Source organism: Acomys minous (assembly GCF_964271855.1).
Source record: "Acomys minous genome assembly, chromosome: 13".
In the NCBI taxonomy this organism is placed as follows: domain Eukaryota; kingdom Metazoa; phylum Chordata; class Mammalia; order Rodentia; family Muridae; genus Acomys; species Acomys minous.
In genome coordinates, this window is record NC_140495.1 from 32,832,541 (window position 1) to 32,857,246 (window position 24,706).

At 38.7% G+C, this 24,706-nt stretch overlaps 1 protein-coding gene across 1 annotated transcript in view; it reads left to right on the top strand.

Moving 5' to 3' along the window:
- Positions 1–24,706, top strand: part of LOC311580809 (uncharacterized protein) — a gene marked incomplete at its 3' end in the record, with an annotated part of 87,487 nt that overhangs the window by 3,141 nt on the left and 59,640 nt on the right. The window lies entirely within an intron of this gene.

Genomic DNA, 24,706 nt, shown 5'->3' on the forward strand with positions numbered 1-24,706 from the left:
TCAACAAAAAAAATCCAATTTCAAAGTGTCACAGTATGAAATAATACAAAAGACAAGAGACAAAAAGCTTTTTTTTTTTTCTGAGAAAACTGGCACAAAGGTTGGCTTTTACAGATAAACGAGATGTCACCAGTGACAAAGTGCAGCATTGTGAGGTCGGCAAGTGTGCTTCAACAAGCATGCTTTGTGGTGAGCTAAAGTATAGAATCTGGTGTATGGATGCCTTAAGAGAAGGGAGGGGAATCCAGATCACAGTAGCCTTGAGTACCAGCCCTGAGTACTGCGTTGTGAGCTGAAAATAGAGAGGGATATTTGAAAGTTCTAAAATCGGACAGCAACATGATTAAATCTGTGTGATAGAACTGCTATTTGCACAATACTATTTCTAATGGGTTGGATCCTAGGAAAACTGGTGTTATGAAAAACAGAGTTCTATAAATCCTACATGTGTGAGAGAAGTGTGGCCTTTGAGTTTCTAAATTCAACTTATTTCATTTAACATAATGATTTCAGTTGCATCTATTTCCATAACAAATGTCATAATTTCATTTTTCTTTATAGGTTCATAAAATTCCACTGTGATTGTGTGTCATGGTTCTTTCTTCCATTCTATGGTTGAGGGACATCTAGGCTAGTTCTATTTCAGGCACTTATAAATAGTACAACAATAAGTGTGTAGATATTTCCGTGCTACGTTGACAAAGCTTCCTTCAAATATTTACATCAGAATGACATAGGAGGTTGATATGGTCATAGATCATATATCTCGATCATAGTCATTTTAATTAGGATGAAATAGAATTTCAAAACTTGCTTTTATGTCTCCTTGAAGATGCTGAGCACTTTTCCAATTACTTACTGTCCATTTGTGTTTCTTCAGCTCATTGGCCCATTTGCTAATTTGAGTGCTTTGTTTTTTATGTATTTCATTTTTTCAGGCCCTTATACATACTAAATATTAATGACTGGTCTTGTGTATACACGGCAGATCTGTCCCCCCCTTCAGTAGACTGTCTCTTCATTCTAGTGTTGTTTCCTTTGCTGTGCTGAAGATTGTTTTAATTTCACATAATATCTCTCTCTCTCTTTTTTACTGTTAAATTTTTATTAACGTTATTTCCAAGAAACACCTCCTGTAAGGCATCTCCCTCACCTCTCCTCCCTCAGCCTTCTGCCTCCCAAGTGAAGGGATTACAGCATCCTTTAAGTCCTTTTTCCAGAAAGGATAAAAAATATAAATGTTAATTTGTAGAGATGCATTTGTATCCCTTGGGAATTCTTTTTTATATTAATTTATTCAGATTACATCTCAATTGTTATCCTATCACTTGCATCCTCCCATCCCTCCCTCCCTCCTGCTTTCACCCTATTCCCCTCTCCTATGTCTGTGACCTGAGGGGACCTCCTCCCCCACTATATGGTCATAGGCTATCAAGTCTCATCTTGGTAGCCTGCTTATTCTTTCTCTGAGTGCTACTAGGCTCCTCGCATGGGGAAGTGGTCAGATATGGGATACTAGAGTTCATGTCCAAGTCAGTCCCCACTCTCCATTCAATTGTGGAGAATGTCTTGTCCATTGGCTTGATCTAAGAAGGGTTCTATGTTTACTGCAAGTATTGTCCTTGCTTAGTGCAGTAGTTTGAGCAGAACCCCTGGGCCCAGATCAGCCCATCATGATGTTCTTCTTGTAGGTTTCTAGGACCCTCTGGATCCTTCTATTTCCCCATTCTCCCATACTTCTCTCACCTAGAGTCCCAGTAGGATGTCCTCACATCTATCCCAATCTCCTGGTAAGTGAAGGCTTTCATGGAACATGCCTCTTAGGCTAGTGTCCAATTATAAGTGAGTATATACTATGTGAGTCTTTCTGCTTCTGGGCTAACTCACTCAGCATGATCGTTTCTAGTTCCATCTATTTGTCTAGATTGTGCACCTTTGGCAGTTCAGTCCCACTGAGTTGTAACTCCGTAATATAATTTGAAATGTATATTGTGTCATATCCTGCATTGTTCTTTCTCCTAAGGATTTTATGAGTTCTTAGGAACATTGTGCTTTCATATGAGATTTAAGAGTGCCTTTCTTGCTCTGTGAAGAATGTCATCGCCATTTTGATGGAGAATGTTTTAAATATGTAGATTGCTGTTAGAAATGTGGCCATATACACAGCATTATGCCTGTCCAAAAGACCAAGAAGTAGTTTCATCTTCTAGTGTCTTCCTTTTTTCTTTCTTCTGTGTCTTAAATTTTCATTGTAGACATTCTTTTACCTCCACAGTTAAGCTTCTTCGCTTTTTAAAAAAATAGCGATAATGAATGGGATTGCCCTATAGCTTCATCCCCAGTGAGTTTACTGTTGTTATATGGAAAGGGTACTCTTTTTGTATGCTGACTTTTATATCCTGCTATGCTGCTAAACGTGTTAGTCAGAGCTTGTAGTTTGCTGGAGGAATGCTTAGGGTCTATGAAGCTTATGCTGTGTGCAAATAGCAGTAATCCACCTTCTTTCTTTCTTACATGTATCCTTTTCTTTAATTCTCTTGTCTTAGTACTCAAGCTAAGATTTTTAGTACTGTATTTAATAACAATGGAGGGAATGTGAATCAATTTTTCATTGTAAATTTTAGAGAAAATTCTCTCAGTTTCCCCAAATTAGTGTAACACTAATACTTGTAATACTTGTTGTCTCCTGCCTTTATTGTTTTTACATTATATTTTCTTGTGTTCCTAGTTTCCTTGGGGTTTTATCATGAAAGGATGTTGGACCTTTTTATCTCTAATGTTTCACTTTGGGCCTTTTATCTCTTTTGACAAGTTTGGTAAGGGAGATATACATATATATATTTATTTTCATCTCCATTTCCTTATCTCCTGCCTTGATTTTTATTATTTATTACTATCTACTGCTTTAGAATTTGGGCTGTTTTTGTATTCTGGAGCCTTGAGGTATATCTTTAACTTATTTTTCTCTAGATTGTTCTGGCTTTTAAAAGCACTCAAAACTATACATATTTTCTTCATAGAACTGCCTTAGTTATAAAGCCCAAAGGCTCTGATATAATGTGATTTCATTTTTCATTTGGTTCTAGAATGTTTTAAATTTCTTCCACAAGCTAACTGGTCATTCAAGAATATACTTTTTTCACTGAAAATTCCAGATCTATTTTACCAATAAAGACTCAGGAGCTAGATGTTGTGGTGAATAACCTGCTTACTCAGAGACAAAGAGAAAGCACCCAGCTGACCTTCCTACTCAGCTCATGTCCCTATGGAAGAGGCTCAGGAAGCTCACTAGCTCAGCTGACAGCCCAGGAGGAAAAAAGCCAAAAATCTCAAATCCAAAGGCTTGCTAGCTCAAGGCCTAAAAAGCCAAAGACCAAGGAACTGAGAGGCTCAAGAGCTAGAGACTTAAGAGCCAAAGAGCTAAAAGCTAAAGAGCTAAGTTAAAATCCCAAGACTAAGACCCAATAGCAAAAAGCATCAAAGACCCCTTCTACTTCTACACAGTCTTAAATACTCAGCTCAAAGTCTCTCCTACTCTGTAATCCCTGTCAACTGGTTTATTGCTCTCCTCTTGTCCCAGGGTTAACTTTATTATGTCCTGTGTACAGTTAGCTCTTGGATTAAAGGTTTGTGCTAGGGCTCAACTGTGATAAACAAAAGACAGGTTTTTTTTTCCTCCTTTATTAATTTATTCTTGTTACATCTCAATGGTTATCCCATCCCTTGTATCCTCCCATTCTTCCCTCCCTCCCAATTTCCCGTTATTCCCCTCCCCTATGACTGTTCCTGAGGGGGATTACCTCCCCCTCTATATGATCATAGGGTATCAAGTCTCTTATAATTCACTATCTCAGGGATCACATTGGGATCAAATATCCTACAATGTGTACTATTTAGTTTCTGTGTATTTATGTCATTTCTGTAGTTTTCCTTGCCACTTACTTACACTTTTTTCCTTCCTTCCTTCCTTCTTTCTTTCTTTCTTTCTTTCTTTCTTTCTTTCTTTTGTTTTTTTCACCATTGTATGATAAAATACAAGATATTCTGGTAATTTTATACTTTCTAATATTTGATTTTTGTTCTAGAGTGTGGTCTGTGCTATAGAAGGTTGATAGACTCCTGAGGATACTTATCCTGTTTCTGTTGTATTAAATGTTCCGTATACATATGCTAAGCCCATTTCCTCTATACTATAGTTTAACTCTAATACTTTAGTTTGGATGACCTGTCTTGAAATTAGAAAAAGCTATGAAAATCACCCAATATTATTGTATCACCTGACCTTATATGTCCACTGGTCTTTGTCTTATGAAATTGGGGATATCAATATTTAACACATATATTTTAAAATTGTAATATTTTCCTAATAATTGTTTCCTTTTAAATTATAAAGTGGTTTTCCTTATCTCTTCTTATTTTTATTTGAATCTGCTTCATTTGGTAGAAAAATAGCTGTGTCAGATTCATTCTGGCGTCATTTTGCTTGATTATTTCCTATCCTTTGGTTATTAGTCTGTGGCTGTCTTTACCAGTAAGGTGTATTTATAGAGATAAGTTGGATCTATTTTTTTAATCTAATTATTTAACCCAGTCCGCCAGTCTTTTGTCTCCAATGATGAATTGAATTCACTTGTAAAGTTATCACTAAGCTATACTTATTGATTCTGATAATTTTGTTGGCTATTTGATTTTCTCTCCAATCATTATATTAGGAGTTATCCTATTTATTGTGCCAGAGATGATGAATTCTTTCTCAGCTCTCTTTGTTTAGGCATTTGTCCCATAAAATGTATGTTTCCTATGATCTTGTATTTGAGCCTGTCTTCTTCCTCCATTTATAGTATTCCTTTAAGTATCTTTTGCAAAGATACACAATGATAGATGCTTGTTTTTGAAATCTTTATTTTTTTCTGTCTATTTAAAAATATGTCTTTGTAATGTAAAACTCCTGACTGGCAGTAATTTTCAGGGCTTGCAATATATCATTGCATGTTTCCCCAGCATTGAAGTACAAATGTAAATGTTTTTATTTCTCAGATGAAGGGATGAGAAGAGAGCATTACCCAAGCTGTATGAATACACAGTTTTGGCTAAACCTAGAACATGTCTTTCTCTGTTCCATCTATCCCTAAGCCTAGGCCTGGAAGCTTCTAACCTCTATACAATATCGAACCTTGACAGCTTCGGTTTCAGGCTCCCAGGCTCTTTCTAGCTCTGCTGGAACTTTGCTGGCTGGTTCAACTCAGCTTTTATGGCTCAAACTGGCTTCTCTTAACTTCAGACTGAATTGCTCTGCTTGGCCTCAAACCAACTCTGACAATGTATTCTAATCTTCTGACTCCTTCTTATTATCTGGCTCATTCTCTTTGCAACTTGTCTTTGTAAAACTGTCCTGGTAAATATGGCACACACTCACACACTACTACTATTGACACCTGCCCCCATCTCCCTGCACTGCTCTCAAGCAGCCTCTCTTTCCTGTGTTGTTCTTGTGAGAGTTGGGTATATCCTATCTCTGACTCATTCTGTCAAATCTTTCTCTGGTTCATCACTTTGTCTGTCCCTCAATTAAAAAGTCACTTTCAAACATGACTGCTTTCTTTTATGAACTAGTCTTACTTTCATTGTTTTGTATTAAATGTATGTGCTAAGAGTGTTTCTGTACTCCAACCAGGTCATAATGTAAGCTAGTTTGTGTCTGCATTCCACCTGGATCACATAGACCTAGAAGGTCTTTAAATGTGATCCTTTGCCAAAGCAGCCATGTTGCTGGATTAAAATTTCTTTACATAAAGTTGTTTAGATATTTATGCCTTTGTAAATGATTTGGTGTTTTTCTCTTAATGCTTTTAATATTCTTCTTTTGCTCTTTTTTTTTTTTAACATATTGACTATAATACATTGTGGATACGTACTCTGGTCATGCCTACCTGGTATTCTAAATGGCTCTTTGTTTGAATGTCTATTCCTTTTTCTAAGATTTAGGATTTTTTCTGCTATAATTTTCTTAAATAGAGTCTCATTCCTTCGCAATGTTTATCTTAGCTCTTTCTTTCATCCTATAGGTTTGTGAGTTTTGTCTAGTGACTGTATCCCAGGGGTCTTGGATATTGGGGTCAAACTCATTTATTTTCTTTTTCTTCATTAATATTTCAGTGTAATATTTCGTATATCTTGCTTCATGTTGTTACTGAGTCTGTATTGGAAAAGTATCTGATGCTTGCTTGAGCTGCCTACACAGTGGGAATTTTCTCTTTTTTCATGTCAGGGGGCCTCATCTGGTAGCAGTTGACTGCATCAGTGGGCTGTACAGTTTCTCTCACCCTTCTTATAGATCCCCAGATTTTACTTCCAGGGGTGGCTTTTAGCTAAAGGTTGCCACTCAAATCCATTAGGAGCATGGAGAGCAACCACAGCCGACAGAGGACTGACATTTGTACTTTATGAGCTTCTTGAGTGTTAACCTACTGAAGGATTGACACTATGGCTATTGTGTACCCTTCTGACACTTCAGAATCCTGAGGCTCTACATTACAAATCACCTAATACCTCCAAAACTTGACCCACCTTCTGGCCTAATAATCAAAGCGACTAAACTCTAGGTTAATTCTCAGTTAATGATGATTGATGATGGTGGTAGCCTAAGCCAACCTCCTGCCACCTGTATCCTGGAAATAACAGATTTGCTATAAGAGCTCCACAATTCCATTTATATTTAACGGGATTGTTTCTCAGGATTTATGGGATGGAAGTTTGGTCTGTATGCCAGTGATGAAAGCCTAATGGAGAGTAATTAGATCATGGCAGGTTCCACCTCAGGAATGGATTAATGCTTTATAAAGATAGTGGTGTGGACCTGGTAAGAATAAGTTAATTTATTTTGGACCATGTAGTTAGAAACAGACATACCTGCCCTGAACTCATACACCTTTTTCATACTTCTGGTACTCTGTCTGATTTTCTGTGAATGTTTAAGAGTCAGAAGACTCTTCCTAGGATGTCAGCCAGCACCATACTATAAAGACTTTCTGGCTACTAGAATCATGAATCGAATAAGATTTTTTTCTTTCTATGTTGCCCAACATAAATTTTGTTGTCCCAACATAAAGCACACTAAGATATAAAACAGATGTAATCTAATCCTCTTCATCATATAAGTACTTGAGGGGTGAGCAAGGACTTTTAGTATTTTGTGTTTCTCAATCTGTAAAGCTGGTAAAAGTGAATGAAGTTGGGCTGTAGAGATGTTTCAGAGGTTAAGAGCACTTGCTGTTCCTGTAGAGGACCCAGTATGCACATGGTGTATTACAACCATCCTTAAATTCAGTACCAGAGGATATGGCAAGCTTTTCCGGCCTCTACAGGCATAAGGCACACATGCAGTACATACATGTATATGCAGGAAAACCAATCATATGTATAAAATAAAAATAATAAGTATTTCAAAATTAGGTGAAGTCCATATGCAGAAAGAAGAGATTGTTGGGAAGAGTTCTGGAGCCCTACAGGCCCTAGGTTCAAATTATATTTTTTTAAACCCATATTTAGGTAGTGAAACATCTTGCAGTCTTTCCAATAAATTCTTTTGTTACTTCTGAGATAACAGATTCAGTAAAATATAACAGACTCAAGTTCAGTGCTATTGGAAGAGTAGACTTTGGCTCTACTTGGAAAAATCTTGAAAGATGAACCTACTATGAAACAAACAGATCCTGCTCACTGTGGAACGTCATGATGAGCAGACGTAATATGCTGGGTTCTCAGTAAGTAAGCTGCCAGTGTTTTCTCCACCCCAACTTCCCTGCTTTCTTCCATTGATGGGTAGACCTGACCTGTACCTCAAATTGCAATTCTGTATGGCCTGGAGGACTTCCCTTGGAATTCTCTTCTTATTTCTGTGCTCACATGAAAACACCAGATGCAGATCTTTTCTCCCCATGACTAGTTGAGTTATTTCTATAATTTACTGAACCTTACATTATTACCTCAGTACTGAGACATGTTCATTAGCAATATAAACATTTTAGAATTCATCTCATATATTTTTCAAGACAGGGTCTCTCTGTGTAGCTTGGCTGTCCTAGACTTGCTTTGTATACAGGTGGCCTCAAACTCACAAAGATCCACCTGCCTCTGCCTCTCAAGTGCTGAGATTAGAGGTGTGTGCCACCATGCCTGGCTCATCCCATATTTTTTTTTACAAAAAGAAATAGTTCCTCCTTGATTTGTAACCTCCTAACAGCTTCACCATATTTTTATACTTGTCTCAAAAATTTTCCATATTATTTAATACTTAGGCCCCTATCTCCTCACAATCTCATCTTTTCTTGAATACACACTTTGAAAAACTTTATGTCTGCTTACTCACCCAAACTGTACTCAGGGAAGTGTGGTCAATAGTGAGGTGAGAGGCAACAAACAAGGTTCTTGACTTCCTTGACTTCTAGCAATGCACATGAAATATGTAAAGGATGATGAAGTTTGGTCCAAAATGTGCAGCATTCTATGGTGTCCTATCTTTGCCCTGTTTCTCTTAGTGTTTCTTTCCCACAGATTCTAGACTCATGTGTTCAGATGGCTATCCAGCCTTTCTACTTAAAATTGTAACCAGCATCTCAGACTTTAAAATCTCCAAACGGCATTTGACATTCCACCTGTACCTTCCCGTAGTGTTCCTTGTCATATTAAAGGAATCACCTTCTATTACATGCAAAATATTTAGAGCATTCACCTTTCTTTCTGGTTAACCACATGCCCAAAATTTGGGCTTGGAAAAATGGGATACAGAGATATGTCTCACAGGAACGCATTCCCCTCTGGCTGGAATAAGGGTTCCAGGCATTTGTTTTTTCCTACTGTGATGTTACAGAGGAAATTCTCATTTATAGTAGACTCTTATTTTGATGATCTGATAGCCAAAGGGAAGGAAATAAGTTGTTTTGTTTAGGAAATTTTTATTCTTGCCAGTATGGTTACACAGAAATCATTTGCTTTCTAATACACTTGGGGGACATCTATCTATCTAGTGAAAGATAACTTCCAAAGGAAACCCCCATTGTCATCTCAGGCACCAACCCTAGCTGTAGATAGCTTTAACAGCCATATGCCTGCACTAAAAGAAAATCTTGGTGGTTTCCAGAACCTTTTCTTCTCGCTTCCCAGTTCTCAATCACTTTGGCTATCACATATTTCTGAGAGGGAGGGTAGACATAAAGCAGAAGCCCTAAACATTTGGCCAAGCCTCCCACTGGGGGAAAATCCCCATCCTTAGAACTGAATTCCCCGTGCCCATCTTAGTTTTGATGTAGAAGAATTAATGGTGAGTGGTAAATTCTATCATTTCGTTGTGTGTGTTCTACTCTGCCACATGTGGGACTATAGAGGAAGAAGGAAGGCTCAAAGCAGTGGTGCCAAGGGCGCAAAGCTGCTTCTATAACTATTTCTATAACCGTCCTGGAAGGTATGAAGTATTCTAAAGAGACATTTGTGCTCCTCCCCTGGGTACCAGACAGCTGATACAGTGGATGCCTGTATCTCATGCCGGGAGAAGGAAAAAGCTAGGACCCTTGGGTAAGGCAGAAGGAGGACTTATTTTCTGGGAAGAGACCCAAGACCTATCATAGTACTTTTCAGGAGGGGCTGAAGCTCAGACAATAGTAATGAGGGTCAGGAGGGGGAGTACCTTGTACAGCACTGCTGAGCTGTATCTTGATTTTGTTTAAAACTAAACCTCATGATAGATGGAGAAGTCAACAGGCCTCTTTGTTCCTCTTCCCAATGTAACTCAACAGGCAACATCAACAGACCTTCATAGGGTGCCATCTTGTGGTGTTCAATGGGACTGCAGCAGGGAAGTCATGACAACATTCATGGAAAGTGGCCCAGTGGGCCTGAGGCTAAAATAAAGAGTTAATTTAATCATCTTTCTTTTCTGCTTTTTCACTATTAGTTGTGTCTTTAATTGAACTATCGAGGACAGGTAGACAAACATGAATGGTTGGGGGTATCTTAGTTACTCTTCTGTTTTTGTAATAAAATACCATAACTAAGGCAACTTGTAAAAGAAAATATTTAATTCGGATCTTAGAGTTTCAGAGCGTTAGAATTCATGACCATCATGGCAGGAAGCATGGCAGAAGGCAGGCAAGAATGGCACTGTAGCTGTAGCTGAGAGTTCACATTTTTATTTGAGAGAGAATGGAGAAAGTCCTTTGGAACCTCAAAACTTGTTCATAGTAACACTTCCTGCAACAAGGCCACACCTCCTAATCCTTCCCAAACAGTTCCAACAAAGTGGGCCATTCCCGTTTGAACCACCACAGTGGGATTCGGAGTCATGGCCTGGACCCTAACTTAGGTACCACTTACACATCAACTGTATGTGGAGAATTGTTTACAGCCAAGGAAACCCTAAACATATCTTCCTTTAAACTGTTCTATTCTTCTGATACAACCTGCATGGGTTAGCAACTTTAAAGAGCTATGCTCAAGCTTTAAAAAGCCTCTCAAGGAAATTCCAGGCTTGTTCTCCCAGGAATAAGAGGGGCAGAGCTCCACTTGATAGACAGTCTAATCAAGAGGCTTCTAACTATACAGCCACTCTTTAGGATATCTGAACTCTTGCCAGGATGGTTGCACTTAAGAGCCACACTCACTACATGAAACATGCAGGCAAACAGGTCCAGGGGGTCACGGAAGACAAAAAGACTAGTCCAGGTTTCACCAGATTTTCTCCCTTTGTGTGTTCTAAGGAAGAAAAAGACTGAGAACTCCACTCTGCCTTTGCCTCTTCTCATCACCACTTCACAAAGGCCTTGGAAGCTGGAGTGTGGAGGTGCCAGTGTAATCTATAGTCTTTCATCATCATTTAATTGGAAGTTTATTTCCTGCAGTCCTACTGGGTGACTAATATTAAGCTGAGTGATCTAGAAATCCAAGTTTGCACTCCATGACATCATACCAGAATGAGCAACAAGCTGTGTAGAATCTACTATAATGAACAGAGCAGTAAGCAGTGTGGTCAGTGAAGTCTATAATCCAAATAAGAATTTAGGCCAACAATATTGCAAATTCCACTGATATAGTATTTGTGAAATTATTAATGACTTCATCATAAAACCGAAATCCAAGAGCCAGAACTTGGCGGATCATGTAGGCACAAAGAAGATGAACCAGGATTTAACTGTCCAGTTGTCTGAGGATAGATTCACCTGTTTCCCTGAGGCTTTCTCAGGTCAGGAGCTCAGGTGTTCTAGTGCACCTGGGCTATAGAGGGCAGCTGCAGCTACAGGTGGGTTCCGTTCTCAAGTCTGGAGAGCGGGCTCAGGACCTCCGTGGGCTATGGTTTGACTCGGGGCCAGGCCCGCCTGTGGTCTGCTCTGTGCAGGACCCCACTCACCTAGTGTTCTCCGGTTCCTGCAGTCTGTGGCTCCCAGTCCGGTCCCTGGTCTCCATGTGGTAGATCAGATACAGTGCAGGATAGGCGCCGTCATCTTGGAACTCCTCAAGAGGACAACTTTTTTTCCCTAGCTATCAAGGCCTTTTTTTCCTTTTATTTATTTTTTAAACCACTTTTTATTTAAAACACATTTCATACAGTATATTTTTTATCACGATTGCCACTCTGAGTCCTCTCAGATCTTCCTCTCCTCCCTACCCACCCAACTTTATTTTATTTTTCAATCTCTCTCTATAAAAAGAAAGACAAAAACAAAATAACAGCAATAAAACAGGAAACACACATAGAAAATAAGCTCACTTAAACACAAAAGTAAAAATCAAGTAAACAAAAGACCAATGGGACAAAAGATATTTAAAGAAAACGAAAAGGGGCAAAGAGTCTACAAAAAATACTATTGAGTATGTTTTTTTGTGGGCCAACTACTTCTACACACGGGGCCAGCCTTGAGGTATGTTAATATACTCATTGAGACACCATTGTATAAAACAGATCTTTCCCTTGCCAGTAGGTATTGATTGCAAATAGCTTCTTGGCTAGTAGTAGGAACCGTTGTCCAGATCCCTCTCTTAGAGTTCGGACCCTGTCTGGCTTGCACCAATGAAAGCCTTGTATGTGTTGTCACAGCCTCTGTGAGTTCGTATGTGTGTCAGTCTTATTACATATGAAAGTGTTTCCTTGGAGTCATTTATCACATCTGGGTCTTAAAATATTTCTTCTTCCTTTTCTGCATAGAGCCATGAGGGGAGGATTTCATGAAGACATATTATTTATGACTAGTGCTCCAAAAATCCTTCTCTCTGCACATTGTCCAGTTGTGGATCTTTATGTTAGTTCTTAAATACTTCAAGAGTAAGCTTCTCACATGATGGCTGAGAGAGGCACTTGTCTATGAATCTAGCAGAATGTCATTTGGATTCATTGTAGTTTTATGCTCATTTAGCATAAAATAGTATGCCATGGCCTACCCTGTGTCAGGTTTTTGACCACTCTCTGTAGTAGTGTCAGGAATGAGTTGCATCTCATGGGTTGGGCCTTAAATCTATCAGAGTAGTATCTTACATCTACATTGTTTGTGCCACAATTGCACCTGCATATTTCACAGGCAGATTATCATTGTAGATCTCAAGGTGTGTAACTGGGTTGATAATTAGCTTCCAATACTCTGAATGGTATTTATTAAGGTGACGCCTCTAGTTAGGCACCAGGTTGATTTCTGTATGTTCAGTAAGATATATAAATGTTGCGTTCAGCAGTAGTGCCTTTCCATTCGGTTCTTAGAGAAAAGTCCAAAACCTTGGCAATACTCTGAGGGCTTCAGAATTTCAATGGGGCCCCTTTGGTCAATGACTCAAGTAGATGCAATTTCTTTATGGTACTGGAGATTTCACTTGATGGTGAATGATATCCACTTGAAGCATTGACTCTATTTATATTTCTTTCAGATGTGTAATGGTTTAAGAAACTTCTACCATGTTAGGTTTCCATACAACCCCTCAAATGATCATTAGTTTTAGTTATTCCTTTGTATATTCCTTTCCTTACCACCCCTTTTGATTTAATCACCCCACTTCAGTCTTCCTCCTGTCTCTTCATAGCTATATATTCTCTTTCTCCTTCCTTGGAATATTCCCTATTCCTTAGTTCGTTACTAGATACATAACCCATGTGGTTATATTGATTGTAGCTTGAACATCTAAGGCTTAAAAACTGACATGAACATATAAGAAAAAACGTAGATATATGTTTTTGGAGTTTGGGTTGCCTCACTTTGAAAGATTTTTTTTAGGTCCATTTACCTGCAAATTTCATAATTTTGTGAGGATTTCAAAGTCAAATAAAATTCCGTTGTATAAATAGACCACATTTTTATTCCCCATTCTTCATTCATGGACATTGAGACTGTTTTCAGTTTCTGGCTATTACAATAGGATAGCAAAGAATGTGGATGAGTAAGCATCTCTGTAGGAGGATGCAGAGTCCTCTGGGTATATGCCTAAGAGTGCTATATCTGGATCTTGAGGTTGATCTATTTCCACTTTCCTAAGGAACCACCTCACTGATTGTCATACTGGATGTTCAAGTTTCTACTCCCACCCCCAAAGACAATACGTTCTTCCTTTCTCACATCTTTGCCAACATGAGCTGTCATTTGTTTTATTGGTCGTGGCCATTCGGACTAGTATAAGATGAAATACCAAAGTAGCTTTAATTTGCATTTCCCTGGTGGCTAATGATGTTCAACATGTTTCTTTAAATGCTTTTCAGCTATTTTTTTCTTTCATGTCTTGAGAACTCTTTGATTAGTTCTGTACCCGATTTTGAGTTATTTTCTTGATATTCAGTTGTTTTAGTTCCTTATATATTCTAGATACTAAGCTACTATTGGACATGTGATTGGTAAAGATCCTTTTGAGTTCTGTAGTCTGCTCATTTGTCTGAATGATGGCGGCTGTTGCCAAACCAGCTTTTCAGCTTCTTAAGGTCATAATTATTAACTGAGGCTATTAGTGCTTGTGCTAACAATATTGTGCCCGGAAAGTGTTTTCCTGCGACAATGAATTAAAGACCATTCCCAACTTTCACTTCTGTCAGATTTAGTGTACCTGGCCTTATATTGAGTTCTTTAACCCATTTGGAATTGAGTTTTGTGTCGGGTGATAATTATAAATCTATTCAGATTCTTCCACATGCTGTCATCCAGTTTGACCAGCATCATTTATTGAAGATGGTGTCTTTTTTCCAGTATGTATTTTTGGCTCCTTTATCAAAATCAGGTGTCATTGGTGTGTGTACTTATTTCTGGATCTTCAGTTCAATTCCATTGATCAATGTGTCACGTTTTTTGTTTTGTTTTGTTTGTTTTGTTTTTCTCAAATACCATAGTGTTTTTATTACAATACCTCTGTAGGTAGTACAATTTGAGAATGGGTATGGTGATTCCTCCAGCAGTTCTTTTATTATTTAGGATTGTTCTAGCTATCCTGAGATGGGTGTGTGTGTGTGGTGTGTGGTGTGTGTGTGTGTGTGTGTGTGTGTGTGTGTGTGTGTGTGTGTCTGTTTATATATGAAGCTGAAAACTATTTTTTTTAATTTCTGTGAAGAATTGTCTTCAAATCTTGATGAGAATTACACCAAATCTTTAGATCGCTTTTGGTAGAATGGCCATTTTAATCCTACTGATCCATGAACGTGGGAAAAGTTTTAATCCTCCAATGTCTTCTTCAGTTTGTTTCTTCAATCTCTTAAAGTTGCTATATCTACACCTTTCACTTGCTTGGCTAGAATTATCTCAAGATTCTTTTTCTTTTGAGGCTACTGTAAAAGGTGTTCTTTCCCTGATTTCTTTCTCAGCCCATTTATCATTTGTTGATAGGAAGGCTACTGTTTTATGAGTGTTGTGTTTTTAAATCCTGCAACTTTGTTTAACATATTTATAAGCTCTAGAAGTTTGCAGAGTAATTTACATATACAATCATATCATCTGCAAGTAAATATACTTTGACTTCTTTTCCTATTTGTATCTCCTTGATCTTCTGTTGTCTTATTGTTCTAGCTAAGATTTCAAGTACTATTGAACAGGTACAGAAAAAGTGGGCATCTTTGTCTTGTTCCTGATTTTGGTGGAAATGCTTTGGGTTTCCCTGCATTTGTGTCAAAGTTAGCTGTGAGCTCTCTGTAAATCATCTTTATTATGTTCAGTTATGCCCTTTGTATCCCGAGTCTCTCCAGGGCTTTTATCATGAAGGAGTGTTGGATTTTGTCAGGGCCTCTTCTGCATCTAAGGAGGTGACATGTGGTTTTTGTCTTTCAGTTTGTTTATGTGGTTGGTTACATTGATTGATTTACAGATGTTGAAACATCTCTGGATCTAAAGAATGAAGCTAACTTGATCATAATCGATAATTTTTAATGTGTTCTTGAATATGTTTTTAAGTATTTTGTTGAGATTTTTCCATCTATCTTCATAAGGGATATTGATTTATCCTTTTTATTTTCTGTTGTTGATTCTTTGTGTGGTTTATGTATCAAAGTAACATAGACCTCATAAAAAGAATCAGGCAGTGTTCCTTCTGCTTTTATTTGTGGTATAAGCTGCAGAATGATAGAGTTAATTCTTATTTGTGACTTGGTAGAATTCTGTGATGAATTAATTTGTCCCTGGCCTTTTAGGATAGGAGACATTTTTTAAAAATAATTTTTAATTTTTTTAATTTCATGCACATTGGTGTTTTTTATGTCTGTGTGAGGGTATTGGATTCCCTATAACAGGAATTACAGACAGTTGTAAGCTGCCACATAGGTGCTGAGAATTGAGCCTGGGTCATCTGAAAGCACAACCAGTGCTCTTAACTGCTAAGACATCTCTTCAGCCCTGTTAGGAGACTTTGATTTCACTAGGGGTTATAGGTATATTTAAAATGCTTATTTGATCTTGAATATACCTTAGCAGGTTAGATATATAAAAAATACATCCCTTCTTATGTTTTCCAGTTTGGTAGCATACAGAAGTTTTAATTATGTTCTTAGGATTCTATAGATTTCCTTAGTATCTGTTGCAGTGTCCCCCCTTTTCATCTTTGATTTTATTAATTTTGATAGCCTTCTCCATCCCTTAGTTAATTTGGCTATGGATTTGTTAATCTTATTTTATCAAAGAACAGATCTTTATTGATTTGTGTGTGTATGTGTGTGTGTGTGTGTGTGTGTGTGTGTGTGTGTGTGTGTGTGTGTGTGTGTTTATATTTTATCAGTTTTAGCCATGAGTTAGAGTGTTTCTTGCTGTCTACTCCTTTGGGGTTTTATTTCTTCTTTTGTTTCAGAGCTTTTAGGTGTGCTGTTGAGTTACTAATATGATATCTCTCCATTTTTGTTTGGTTCATTTGTTTTATATAGGCACTTAGTGCTATGAACTTGCCTCTTCGAATGCCTTCTTTGTGTCTCATAGTTTTAGATTTGCTTTTTCATTTTTATTCAGATATAAAGGGTTTTCATTTCATTTCTCTCTTGGCTCAATTTTCGTCAGTAGTTAATTGTTCAGTGTCCATGTCTCTGTACACTTTCTGTTGTTTCTATCACTGTTGATATCTAGGTTTAATCCACGCTGGTCAGATAAGATTCAGGGTTTTATTTCAATTTTCTTATATCTGTTGAGACTTGTTTTGTGTCCAATTATATGGTCAATTTTGAAGAAAGTTCTATGAGTTGCTGAGAGGAAAGTATATTCTCTTGTGTTTGGATGAAATGTTTCCTAGGTATCTATGAGGTCCACTTGATTTATGACATTTAATAACTCCAGAATTTCTCTGTTTAGTTTTTGTCTAGATGACATGTCTATTGAAGTCACCCATTATCACTGTGTGAGGGTCAGTATGTGATTTTAGCAGTGTTACAGTCCCTTTTATGAACATAGGTGCCCTTGCGTTTGGTGCATAAATGTTTAGAATTTCAGTGTCCTCTTAATGTATGACTTGATGACTGTGTACATTTTGTTTTCTGACTTTGTGTCATTTTTTAAAAAAATTTGTGTGTGTCTATCCCTTGTTTTGTTTGTTTGGTTGTGGGTATTTGTTTGTTTTGGTTTTTCTTTTGCTTTGTTTTGTTTCTGAAGAGAGAAAAAAAGCCATGGACTTAGGTTAGTAGGGAGATGGGACAATGTCAAACCCCCCACAGCCAGAGAGGCTATGTCTGAGTGTTGAAGAAAATGTCAAATTCCTGGCTGGGGTAGTCATGGGGCTGCAGGCTTTGAGAAGTGCAAAAATAAGATTTCTCATGTTTACTACTAAAGCAAGTACTACATTGTGATGTTTACAGTTAGCTTAGCAAATACAAGTACAATATCAATACACCTAGAGTTATGTCTTGTCTTATATTATATTGGGGTCATGTGAAAGAGCCAAGAACCTTCCTCCTAACCCTTCAATCTTCCCATTTCCAACAGAGATAATATGGACTTGTCAAGGCAAGTCCTCCCATGTCCTTGCTTTCAAGTGCACTGACATCCTAGTTTGTGCATTTTTTCTAAGAACTCCTTGAAGGAAGAACATTATTCACTCTGTCCCTTTCATAGTTCACAGATTTCTTACATACTCCCACAGCGGGGATCTGGGAGGAGTTGGGAGAGAGAAAAACTATGACCAGAATATATTATTAGAAAGAAAAAATTAATAAAAATCACTCAGTTAAAAAAATTGGCCTAAGATGCTTTGCACTTGCTCCCTATGGTAAACAATTCCCTTCAGGTTATTTTCTCCACTGAGTCCACTTAAAAATAAATGTAAGTTTCTTTGTACAACAAAAGGGGGAGGAGAAAAATATCCACCTATAGATACATGAATGGGATGTTTCCTTAACATGGTTGGTATGGGAGTGTCCATCCTACTCTGGATGGTGCCTTGGGCAGGTGGTCCTGAGTTATATAAGAAAGCAACTGAGTAAACTATAAATAGCAAGTCGCTAAGCAGCATTTCTCCATGGTTTCTGCTTCAGATCCTGCCCCCAGGTTTCTCTATCTTGACTTCCTGCCTTGACTTCCTTGCCTTGACTTCGTTTAGTGATGGACTCTGATGTACAAGTATAAGATGAAATACAGCCTTTCCTTCCCCAATTTACTTCTGTCCATGGTGTTTTATCACAGTAATAAGAACTCTAAGACACCACTTAAACTTCCACCTTCATGTATTTTCTTTACAAGGAAACTTCTACAATGGCATATTGCAGACTAAGTCACATGAACTATAAGAAACATGCCTGTTTTCCACATGAACTGAACACTAGGTATCTCCAAGTGAAGCAGAGTGAAGTACGGACAACAGTCAGCATCTAGATGTGCTTATGCACAGGGCTTCGTGAAACAGGGCATATGTGTATGAAGTGGGGAGGTCACGTACTATGTTTTCTCTAGAGCAAAGGATGGGCTTTGGTGTGTGCTACCATCAGTATTATACAGAATTTGTAAAAATGGCAGACCCTTTCAACCATTACTCACCTGCTTATAGTATAATAATGTTATTTCAAAGTGATTTTTGGATTATTTTTCATTTGTTTATCCATAATTAATTTGTAGAATTGCTTGTTTTCAACTATAGTAAAACTTCTACAGAAAAGCTTTGCATAGAAATACCTCTTACATGAGGCATTAAATTACAGAGTCAATTTTGTTGATACTCTGGTGGCTGTTTGATCCTTAAACTAACCAGTATGGCCACATTTTATATCACTTGACATCTTATTTATTGAAGTTGTTCTGTTTTATCAAAGTTGTGAAATTGAAGGAGACAGAACCATGCATGCATCCCTTTATCATTTGTTTTGTGGTGATTTTATCAATACAATCTTTTTTATTCCTGATATGGGTAATTTTGTTTTACTTTATCAGCTTTTCTGATGATAAACATGTTTACTGGTCTTTATAGTCATATAGTTACTTGTCAGTATTGATTTTTCACTGGATGTGACTCTTATATGCAACATGTCCATTCTGAGACTTACTTTGAAGGTATTTTTTAGCACGTTTTCTTGGTTGCTCAGGTAAGAGCATATTTTATTTGCTTTAAATATTTTTTCTCTTAACAAAAGCATTTCAGGCATCAAGGTCATTGACACTTCTGTTTAGTCATGTTCTACAGCCTTTGTAAAAAGCGCTCTTGGAGAGTGAGCCCAGGATATCCCACATGTGAACTAAATCACCACTATGTATCAAATATTTAATGGTACCATTGTATACAAATGTGTGCACAGCCATTTTCTGTGGCTGCACATATACTTTCCCAATCATCCTTTATTTATCGTGATGAGTTCTGATAGGAAGGCATGTTCTCTGCACCATTTGTCCTCAAAGTGGGAAGTCTGTGCTTCAGGGTGGCAATGATTCTCGTTAGTTTTGCTAATCTTTGTTACACTTTTTAAAATTTGTGATATAGACATTTGAACCTGTTTTCAAGTCTGTTGGCTTCTGAGCTAGCACTTTTGGAACAACCACTGTACATGAAAAGCACAGTGTTTCCTTTGGGAAATGTGTTTTCATGGTCATAAAATACACAGCTTTGCTGAAACTAGGGCCTTTAACATTCTCTGAACACAGACATAGCTACCTTTCCTCTTCTGTGTCATTTCAATTATTGTGTTAGTCATCACTAGAGTTAGTATGGCCCATGTATATTCATGGCATTTTATATCATTGGTTCAACTTTTTATTTTTAAAATTCTTTTGCTAATTTATTATTTTTTAAAAAGTGTTGTATTATATTATTTCTGCCCTCCCCCCCTCCTCTAACTCTTCTCATGTCCCCATGCTTCCACTTGCTCCCAAATTCATGGCTTCTGTTTTTTAAATTCTTGTGACATATGTATAGACTAATAAATAAAGACAGCATGCTGAACCTGGTGGCTGGAAAAGGGGCAAGGGGCAAGGGGGATGAATTCTTGAGTCTTTTACCATACAGCACTGTGAGGCTTGGATGAGCTGCTTTGTTATAGATACCTACAAGGGCATTTGGACCGTGGCATGTGCTGTTACGTGTTATGTGGATGGTGTGGCCTGCCTTCTGGTACCTTGGCTGGAAGGCTGTCCACAATTCCTAGAGCTGGGAAGGTATCCCAGCCCTGAGGTGGAAGTGGCCCAAGAATATCCTGAGACACTTGAACCCAGGAACCTCACAGCTCTGGGGTGGGACAGTGTCCCAAGGTACCCTGTGGCATGGCAGCCTAGGAACCTCACAGCTTTGAGAGGAGACCTGATCAACAGAGACAGTGCAGCTCCCATGGAAGCTTGCCTCTAAACCCTGAGGAACTGAGGAGCCTTGAAGCCTGATCCCTACTCCTTCTCCAGCAGATGCAGCTTCTAGATGCAGGGTTGTGCCTAAACCCTGAGGAACTGTTAGGCCCTGGAGCCTGAGCCCCACTCCTTTGTTTCTTCTCCTGATCTTCCTCCGCCTCCTCTTATTATTATTCTTATCATCATCGTCGAGTCACAGGAGGCAGTGGATCTTTTAAAGGATGTTTATTGGAGGATGAATCCAGGAGACAGGGGACAAATCCAGTGGCAACTGTCTCCTCCTGGGAGCAGAGCCAATCACTACTGGATTCGTCCCTCCCATAAATTTCTTTTAAGAGATTTACTGCCTGCTATGAGTGTTGAAGGAGGAGGAAGAGGAGGAAGAGGAGGAGGAGGAGGAGAAGGAGGAGGAGGAAACGGAGGGGGGAGGAGGAAGAGAAGAGTAAGAAGAAGAGGAGGAAGAGGAGGAAGAGAAGAAAGAGAAGAGAAAGAAGAAGAACAACAACAAGAAAAGGAACAGGAACAAGAACATGAGGAGGAGGAAGGAAGAAGGAGCAGGGCTCAGGCTCCAAGGCTCTTCAGTTCCTCGGGGGTTTAGGGTAACCCTTCCCTGGGAGGTGATCATCTCTGTTGATCAGGCTTCTTCTCAGAGCTGTGAGGTTCCTGGGATCCCATGCATCAGGACACCCTTGGGACACTGTCCCCCCTCAGGGCTGGGATACCTTCCCAGGTCTCGGAGTTGTGGACACCCTTCCATGCAAGTACCGGATGGCAGGCTACACTACCCACACAATGCAGACAACAGTGTGTTTGGTGAAAATTAACTCTGATTTAAACATTACAAATGTAGTACTGACTTTCACTTGCTCCCTTTATTTGGGGATAGCGTGTTTTTCATGGCTCGCTTTAATGAGCAAGTTATAAGAATGTGCATGGATGCCCTTCATATCCAGAGTACACACTTGACTCAAGTTGAAGATTCTTGGAAATTCTACATTAAACACTATGGTAATTATGTTTCTTCCTGAGACATTTACTTCTTCAGAAGATGTTCTTAGAAGCTGCGTGGTGGTGGCACACTCCTTTAACCCAGAACTTGGGAGGCAGAGGCAGGTAGTTCTCTGAGTCCCGGGCCAGCTGGTATACAGAGAGAGTTCCAAGACAGCCAGTACTACATGGATAAACCCTGTCTCAAAAAACTAAAAGCAAAAATGTTCTTAGAAAAATGTTTGTTTTACTTATTTAATAAGTAGTTTCTCATTGAAATACACAGTGATTTTAAAAAAAAAGCCTCAGTGAAGCCACACATTTAGTCAGGGTTCTCCAGAGAAATATAAGGAGATGAGAGAAAAAATTTTTACTTTATAGTTGATCATTCTTAGGTTAAAAACGCTGGCATTTATAAGACCCCACACTGTAGTCTTGACCTTGCCTGAGCAGACTTGCCTTGATAGCAGCTGTTGGGTGGATTGTGATCTCACTATGCAAGTTCTCTGACACGTTGATGACATGAGCGAAGATATATTCATGCTGCAGTGCCTGAAGGCCAGTATACTTTGAGAGCTTGCTCCAAGTACACGTTCATTATAGAGTGCGAATAGTTTTGGAATTAGAATACAATGGGGAACTGCTGTGACGCTAAAGGTATGATATTACTAGCCACTGAGTGTTTTTCCTTCAACTCATTTAAATATTTATAACTTGTGTTATTAGAATTATGTTTTACTATGTATTGTATCTTGGTCCCTATGAAGTATTTTGACTTTAGAATTTAATGTGTGCTTGTATATATGCATTTATATATGTGTGTATATAATATATTATATACAAATTCATATTCCCTCCCTCAAACTTGTCCTTAATAGACATTCCTATATATAAATATTATAATACTCTTTTCATAAATATGTTGTGAAAAGCTAAGGTTCTCTGTATTAAAATTATTAATCTCAGAAAATTGGAGTGACTCCACAGTAGTGGGGATATTATGATAAATTTCAAACTGTAATGTGTGCCTATCTCCATTTTTAACAGACATTCTCTGCCATTTTTCTTACCATGCGTATTTTATTCACTAAACCACAAGTGTGTCTTTTCCATGTATGTGAAATTTTATAGATATGTGTACATCTGCCATTTTATTGAACAACTGAAATATATACTTTATGTCTTGTGGTTATCCTGAATAAAGTATAGATAATACCTGATAGACATCAAGTATAGGTAGTATTCTGACCCACATACCTTCAGAGTTAAGTATCATCAAAAAAGAAATTGTTTTGTCCTGAAAGAGTGATCACTATTTCAATACACAAAGAAACAGATGAATTATGGAGACGGGTGAACTAACTCGGGATCACTTAGCAGCAGTTAGTATCTGTTTTCAATAATCAATGCGTATAAAGCATAAATACATGGTGAACAAAAAGAAAAGTATGCAGAGGCAACTGGCTTTCTGTGCATGTAGAACCATGGCACTGAAAAGATGTGTTAACTTTTATTACCATTTTCATGTGTTGTGAGGTTTATTTTTCCTAACACTCAGAGCTCTTTCACAAACTTGAGCTATAGCTGTCTTCATGAACTGGCCAAAGCCTAAATGTAAAGATGCTTATATTTGTGAAAAATCTGGCAATCAATATGGTAGGGTTTCACTGGCCTTATACTAGACACTTTTAATATGGAATGTCAAGCCATCAAGGATTCTGGGCTTCATCTCACTAAATATGTGTACATTGACCATGGTAAAGTAGCTAGAATATTCTGGAGAACAATACTGGGTATTTTTAGATATGGACATTGATTGTACACTTAGAACAAATGGATATCATTTTTAAATCTTTACCTCTTTTCAATAGAGATGGGTATATTTCAAATGTAAGTTTTAGGACTAGTGGTCATATGTCATAGAACAATGGTCTGGCAGTTTAAATTTGGGGACTTTGGATAGCAGGATATTTTTACCAATAACTAACCTGGCTGAGCATTGATATTGCTTGAGTTACATGTATCGAATCACTCAGCAATTAAACAGTCACATGGTCCTCTTTATTGACTCTGTGGATTCCCAGAATGAAATAAAGCACGTGCGTGCGTGTGTGTGTGTGTGTGTGTGTGTGTGTGTGTGTGTGCGCACACACACACACACACACACACACACACACACACACACACCACTGAGAGGGGGAGAGGGATAGAGGGAGGGAGGGAGAAAGATGGAGAGAGGGAGGGAAGAAGGAAGGAGGAGGGGAAGAGAGAAGAGGGGAGGAGAGGGAAAGAGAGGAGAGGGGAGGGAGGGGGAAGGAGGATGGGGAAAGGGAAAAGAAGGGAGGTGAGGAGAGAGAGAGAGAGAGAGAGAGAGAGAGAGAGAGAGAGAGAGAGAGAGAGAGAGAGAGAGCGCTCTTAGGTGGAAGAGCCAAGATGGCAACCCAGATGTGTTGCCCACTATCCTGAATCTCTAAAATGTTACCTTAGTCACCAAAGACCGTCTATCATCTGTGTACTTGTCAGGATGTCTGCAGAAGTCTTATGCATCATCTCCTTTATGACAGAGTATATGGTGACTGTATTCCAGGACAGATATTGCATCAGTGTCACATTTCATCCTGATCAATATAAGAAAGTACCAGCACTTCTTGCCAGTTCATAGAAAGTTAGGATTGGAGCAGTCACCCTCATACCTGGTCTAAAGCCAACTACAAATGGGGAGATCTTTGATATCTGATGGCATCACAAGTGTGTCCCTCAGAAGTGTAGGGACCTTGTGAACCATGCACCCTGGGAGAGTGACCTATAAGGACTCAGCATATCTTTCCAGTTTTGAGAGGCAGTAACCCCCTTCAACCAACTCTCACATAGGGCTCTGTTAAAGGACTTGAAAGTCAACAGCACACTATGGAATACTATTCAGCTATTAAAAACAAGGAATTCCCAAAATTTGTGGATAAATGGATTGAGCTAGAAATGATCATAATGAGTGAGTTAACCCAGAAGCAGAAAGACTCAAATGGTATATACTCACTTATATCTACATATTAGCCCAAGGGGCATGTCCCACGAAAGCCTTCACTTACCAGGAAACTGAGACAGAGGGGAGGACATTCTAGTGGGACTCTAGATGAGAGAAGCATGGGAGAATGGCAAAGTAGAAGGATCCAGAGGGTCCTAGAAACCTACAAGTAGAACATTATGATAGGCAGGTTTGGGCACAGGGGTCCCGCTCAAACTAAGGCACCAGCCAAGGACAATACAGGCGGTAAACCTTAAACCCCTACCCAGATCTAGCCAATGGACAGAACACTCTCCACAGTAGAGTGGAGAGTGGGATATTACTTTCTCACATACTCTGGTGCCTCACCTTTGACCATGTCCCCTGGAGGAGGAGACCTGGTGGCACTCAGAGGAAGGACAGCAGGTTACCAAGAAGAGACTTGATACCCTATGAACATATACAGGGGGAGGTAATCCCCCTC